Here is a 6,742-nt window from a genome sequence, read left to right as displayed (position 1 = left end):
TGCCAATTTTGGATCTTGCTTCGCTCTTCCATACCAACCCTCGTCTTCCCAGCCATTATGGAATCCCAAGAATATTAGTAATGTAGTTGGTTTCAGATTGCAAGACGGAATCTATGTTTGAGTGGTAAAGCGGGTCGCCCATTTCATTGATATTGTCAATGTCATGATGGCACAATCATTGCCCACATTTGTGCAACTGTCGTAAAAAATACTTATTGTCGTCGACAACCCAAAATCCAAGGGTCATCTTTAAAGTCATTACTAAGTCGTGCCCCCGATCGTCATGAGAGGTGCTGTTGATCCATGTAGTTTTTCATCATAATATTTATCAGCTATCTCATTAGCCAACAATTATTTTTTTCAGTTAACAGTTAATTTATCAACCAATAAATAGCTCATCAACATTCCAAACATAACCTTAATGAGTCTTTCCCGCTTCTTGTATTTTTATTTCCATCTTCTCTTATGTCTCTCCTAAACCTACGACAACGACAAAAAAACATGAAACCATTTTTATGAGTAACTTTTTCTATGAAAAAGGATAAAATCAACAAATTTTTATACCCCAAGACAGAAAAAACTTTAAAATATATTAGCATTGATCACTGTGTCATCACTTTAACTAAACCAAGACCATTGATAGAGCAATACACCATCGTGCTCATATCGAGCAAAATCGTACTCTATTGAGCTACTATCGGATGAAATCGTACAACATTCACCATTGAGCATGGAACTCCATCGCGCATTATATCCAACTTAAGATTATTACATGTATCAAAGCCATGTCGCACATAACTGATTTGAAAAAAATCCAAATAATTGAAAAAAAACCCCAATAAAAGACATAAAGAGAATCACATATTTACACAAATAACATAATAAATGGGAACCCATGCTTAGTTTCCGGTAATGGTTTTTGACCAATTTACTCATTAGTTTCCACTTAAAGTAAAAAAGGATTGAGATCGAAAAGTCTCATATTTATATATCTTGCATGAAAGTTTAAATTTCTTATATTATTCATAATTAAATAGACTTTAACATCCAAATTAATTAACGTTGTTAATTTTCTTGTATTCATCTCACTACTAAAAAAAGGGTATAACCGGCGGATTTTTCTAGCGGAATTTCCGTCAGAAATATTCCCGACAGATTACCAACGGATCTCAAAAAAGTCAAAAAAAGTCAACTTTTATCCATATCCGCCACAGATCCCTCACAAATCCCCCTCTAAATTTTTTGGAAAAAAAATTAAAATTGTTTAAAACGGGTTTTTAACGGATTTGTGACGGATTTGTGACGGATTTTTTACTTATTCAAAACCGTCACAAATCCGTCTCAAAATTTGCCTAATTTATTTAAATAAATTAATTAGTGTTAATTACAAACAATTTCCGACGGATTTCCGACGGAATTTAATTTTTTTAAAAACAAATCGATTTGATAGAGCATGCAGACTTGATGGATATGATGAAGAGGTTTACACAATCTCAACAGTTTCCGCCTACTCCGCCGCAATAGATTTAATATAGTGCATTAATGAACTAGCGTCATCAATCGAATTTATATATGTATATTATTTCGTCCGGATAATCATATTAGGTATTTATGACATATTTGTGTATTGTATATTTGTATTTAATTACAGGATATTTATATTTTAGGATTTTATATTTTGGTTTTTTTTTCCTATACCAGTTAAATTTCCGACGGATTTCTGGTTGAAAATCCGTCGGTAATAATTAGATATAAGTTTTATTTAAAAAATTTCTGGCGGATTTTCCGACGGATTTCCGACAGAAAATCCGTCGGTAAATATTTTCCGCCCATTAAAAATAAAAAAAATATTTTCATATTTTAAATTAGAAAAAGTTTTAAATAATAATTACCGACGGAAATTCCGTCGGAAATCCTTCGGAAAAATGTTATTTTTATTTTTGAAATAAAAACCGGTTATTATTTTTGGAAAAAAATGGAAAAAGTTTACCGACGGATTTCCGACGGAAATTCCCTCGGTAAATCTAATCTCATTTTATATTACTTCTAATTAACCCGGGTAATAGATAACATATTATAAAACTGCACGACGGATTTCCGACGGATTTTTTCGTCGGAAAATACATTTAGAGGCAGGGGTTTTTCCGACGGCAAAATCCGTCGGAAATCAAGTTGTTTTTCCGACGGATTTGCCGTCGGAAAAACCAAATTTTTTAGTAAATATACAAGTATTTCTATATATCCAGACTAGCTTTTTTGTAGTTTATTTCGTTAATATATTTTTTCTTTCGGGATTTTCTTCCACACAACTAATTGGAATTAAAACTTAGGCAAATTAGTTGAAATTGATATGTTTAAGGTTTCTTTAACTCTTTTGCAATCCGGTAATTTGTACCAAATAAATTAAATTTGCCAATTTTTAACACAATATGTGCATGCAAACCACCCCCAACACATATCTCTTTCCCTTCCTCCCTTATACACATATATTGTATATAGGGCGTCTTTAAATAAGAACTATAAATGTTTAAAAAACCTAAAAACCAATTATTCATGTTTTATTAATTATTNTATGTTTAAGGTTTCTTTAACTCTTTTGCAATCCGGTAATTTGTACCAAATAAATTAAATTTGCCAATTTTTAACACAATATGTGCATGCAAACCCCCCCCCCCCCCGGTCTCTCTCTCTCTCTCTCTTATACACATATATTGTATATAGGGCGTCTTTAAATAAGAACTATAAATGTTTAAAAAACCTAAAAACCAATTATTCATGTTTTATTAATTATTAATGTCGTGATATATATTTATTATGAAAATAGATGATGTTATGATGAAGAATAATATACATAATTATTAAGGGTTTATCCCACATGAATAATACACTAATACATGAAATAGTTGGTTGAGTTTTGAACTTCTCCATATATATCAACTTTGTATCATATAGGAATTTTTTTCGCATAACCATAGGAACCATCTCGTGACCCTTGGATCAACTTTGTAGTTTGACCTAGAGGCTAGAAAAAAAAAACGTGATGACAAATATGGATGTAGATAAACAAAACTTCGATGGCAATGCTGTAAGAGAGACCAGAGGTTCACATAAGTTAACATCCTCATAATCAACATATTTTAATACGAAAATATTAACATGAATCAAATGGAAGTTAACATGAAAAACTTAACACACTTTAACATAAAGTAACATATATTAACATATATATCAACATATTTAAATCAACATTAAAAACGTTAACATATATAAAAACACCTTAACACAAAAAATTTAACATAAGTCCACAAAATTGATCTCAATGTATCTAGATATGCAAAACCAAAACCAAAACCAAAATATGAAATTCCCTTTATTTACAAAACAACTGTGCACTGATTGTCGTTGGATGAAATACATTCAAAATTGGTTAATGACTATAATGGGTTCTACGATACCCATGAAATGTCGGAGTTTTTATTTGAACTCAACGCTATATATAGGGTGGGTTCAAACGAGAACACAGTCATTTTACGAAAATGCGAGAGCACCTGTATCACATGTGATAATATATATGAAGGGACTTGTTGGTGTATGGACGACTTGGCCCACGACATATGTCACACCAATAGTTGTTTGCATCCAGGGCCGACCCTGGGCATACCGACATGGACCGTTGTCCAGGGCATCATCCTAGCCCAAGCCCATTATACTATAGTCATCGGTTCCTCGCCTCCTCGGTCTAGATCTGTCCTCGTCTTCCTCTTCCCTAATCGGCTAATCTCCAGACTCCAGTCTGTCCTCGTCTTCCTCTTCCCTCCCGACTCCTGCTCTGACGCTCCATCTTCCTCTTACCTAATCGACTTTCCTTCTCAGGTACTTCAAACTTCGTTTGGGCCTTGGAGCTTTGAAATATTTATGGTTGTCTTTTGCAAAGTAATAGGCTAATAGCAGAAACCCCATTACAGATTACAAGCAAAGAAACTTGTCTCATGAAATGCTCACTATCTACAAATTCGATTATTTAAACAAAGAGAATAAGAAAGCTACTAAACATTTTAGTCACTAGGTATTATGTTGGGCATAGTATCACAACCTTACAAACAGTTGCACTGTATTCTCATTTATCTGCAGTTCATTTTAGTTTCATAACAAGCACCCTGGCATTAGAGAAGAGACATATGTTCATCATTTAAACTAATAGAAATAACATACAAACATAAGTACCTCCTACAACATCAAAAATCATCTTTAACATAGATCTTGGGCCCAATGTAGTATGAACAATGTCAGCCACTGCCTGTAATTTATAGTAGAGTTGGTGAATTTTGAGTTATAACCACATCACAAGTTTCCATTCATGGATCAACATATAATCATATTCTGATTCCAGCTCCCAACATTTCACAATCATCAACGATTGGGTTCATAGCCTTCAAGTTATCATCATACAGAAAAAATTGTAAGATACATGTTCACTGTCCTGGAATTAAAGACGAATCTAAGATATTAGATATATGAAAGCATCTAAAAGATTTTAGATACGTGTTCAATTTTTCACTGTCCTTAATAATTGTTTACTTGTTTTTGATCCTTTAGTCATTGTGAATATGGATTCTTCTTGAAATAATGATCTTACATCTTCTTGAATTGCTTTGTTAGTGAGTTGTAATATGTTTTAATGTTTTATGCTATCAATAATAATCTTAGTATGATACTTGGTTTTGGTTTATGTTCCCGTGTTGTAAGTTTTTTTTTCCAATAATAACCACCGTAGGGATGAGCCGCCTAGCTTGACTAGGTTCCAAACTCTTGAAAATTTGTGTCTTCTTGAGTTCTTAGTTCATTGGAGTAGCCGAATAGGGGCATCTTTTTGGCACTCTGCCCAAGGCATCCAAAACCATTGGATCGGCTCTGTTTGCATCTTTGATTCATGCATGTATGTATTTATACATCTGCAGGTGAGAGAGAGAGAGACAGAGAGAGGCAAAAGTTTCATCAAATCGAATATGATATTTCATGAATATATTATATTTTAATAAGAGCCAACATTGTTCGGGATTGTTTTTGTAATGAACTTACTATATACTGTTGCAAAGCGCAAACTTCAAATAAAAAATTAAGTACATGGACATGCACGACACACCAGTTAATGAAAGTAAAAGTCTATATGGGGATTGACAACCACGTTCAAAATGCAGCGTAGTAAAAAAAACACATGTTGAGTGACAATGGTTGGAGGAGGTTGCGAGGAGAGGTTATTCATCATTTTCCATGTTCTATTGTATGTAAAGAGAACCTAGAGAGGGTTTGATAGAAAAGTTCAATTTTGGGCCACAAAATGAAGTAAAAAAGATTTCAAAAGCATTAAAGAGTTCAACGACAAATTTGACCCAATCATGTATGGTAGTTATCTATGTTTTAGAAATGATTAGTATGAAATTGGCATGGAATGAGAGGCCTTAAAGGCTAAAGCCATCAATTTAAATAAAGTGACAATTTCAGTGTTGCTGATGACGCTAGTGTGTAAACCCATATTGGTATATGAGGATTAGCATAATTTATGTGTTAGTATGTCATGACATTCTAGTATATGTTAATAAGATTCTTAGGCAAAAAAAATAATAATAAGTGAAAACGGATTAGAAATGAAGATTGTGGGCGTAAATGGATAGGCATAATATGTCAAAATAAAGCCAAATTAAGGCTTTGTGCACTCTGCAAGTCTACCTGGCAGTGCAAGATTGGCAGGATTGTGTGATCCTAGGTCAACCTGTGTGAGTTCTATGAATGGTTGGGACAATCATCTGAGTTTGTATAAAGGTTTTAGCATGATTGTGCGAAATCCAGAATGACACATACGTATGAGTTCTTCGACAAGTTTTAGGTCACCTACATCATGTACAAATGGTAGATGTTTAGTTAGCTCCATATATGTATCTAGTGACACGTATAAGTCATGAGATGCTTGTATGACTTTTGTAGGTTGCATCGCATAGGTTCAGCTAAACCTACGTAGCGCAACTAAATATCAGTTTTCATGAGATTTATAACCAGGAATACAAGATTGCATTGTTTTCAAGCATGATTATGATGCTTTAATGAATATGCTATGTGTTTATATTTTGAAAGTTTAAACATACTAACGTATACATGTTTCATAAAAGATGTTATGCATGGAAATACATGTTTAATTATATATATGTCTATGGCAAATTATGCATGCAAGTTGTCAATACAAGTACAAATGGGGTACTATACCTTCGAGCTTGGCATGGTACACTATTAGCAATATATATAGCTGACCTACCATGGTTAGTACACGTTATGTATATTTGTTATGTATAATTGTTATGATCAAGATTTTTTTTGAAGTATATAATATTTATATACGGAAAATGCAACAAATAAACTTACACACCCTCCTCACCTATGGTGAGGTTTGAACCCCTGACCTTCTAGAAGGCCAAGGGCTACGATACCGCTAGGCCAAAGGCCCTTTGGTGATCAAGATTCATGTTATCAAAGATGTACATTACAAAGGCAAGCTTTTTATGCTAAAATTTTTATGCTTGTTTACATGTTGACAACTCTATGAATAATTAGGAATGTATAATATGATGAGATATATATATATATATATATATATATATAGATGAGTGATCATATGAAAACCGTCTTCATTTGTGTAAACCGTGCAAACCACCTTCATCTGTCGATTTCATTGTTTAATCTTATGAAATTT

The sequence above is a fragment of the Cynara cardunculus genome, assembly GCF_001531365.2.
Source record: "Cynara cardunculus var. scolymus isolate 2C chromosome LG 1, CcrdV1, whole genome shotgun sequence".
In the NCBI taxonomy this organism is placed as follows: Eukaryota; Viridiplantae; Streptophyta; class Magnoliopsida; order Asterales; family Asteraceae; genus Cynara; species Cynara cardunculus.
Note: the sequence above shows the minus strand (reverse complement) of the source record.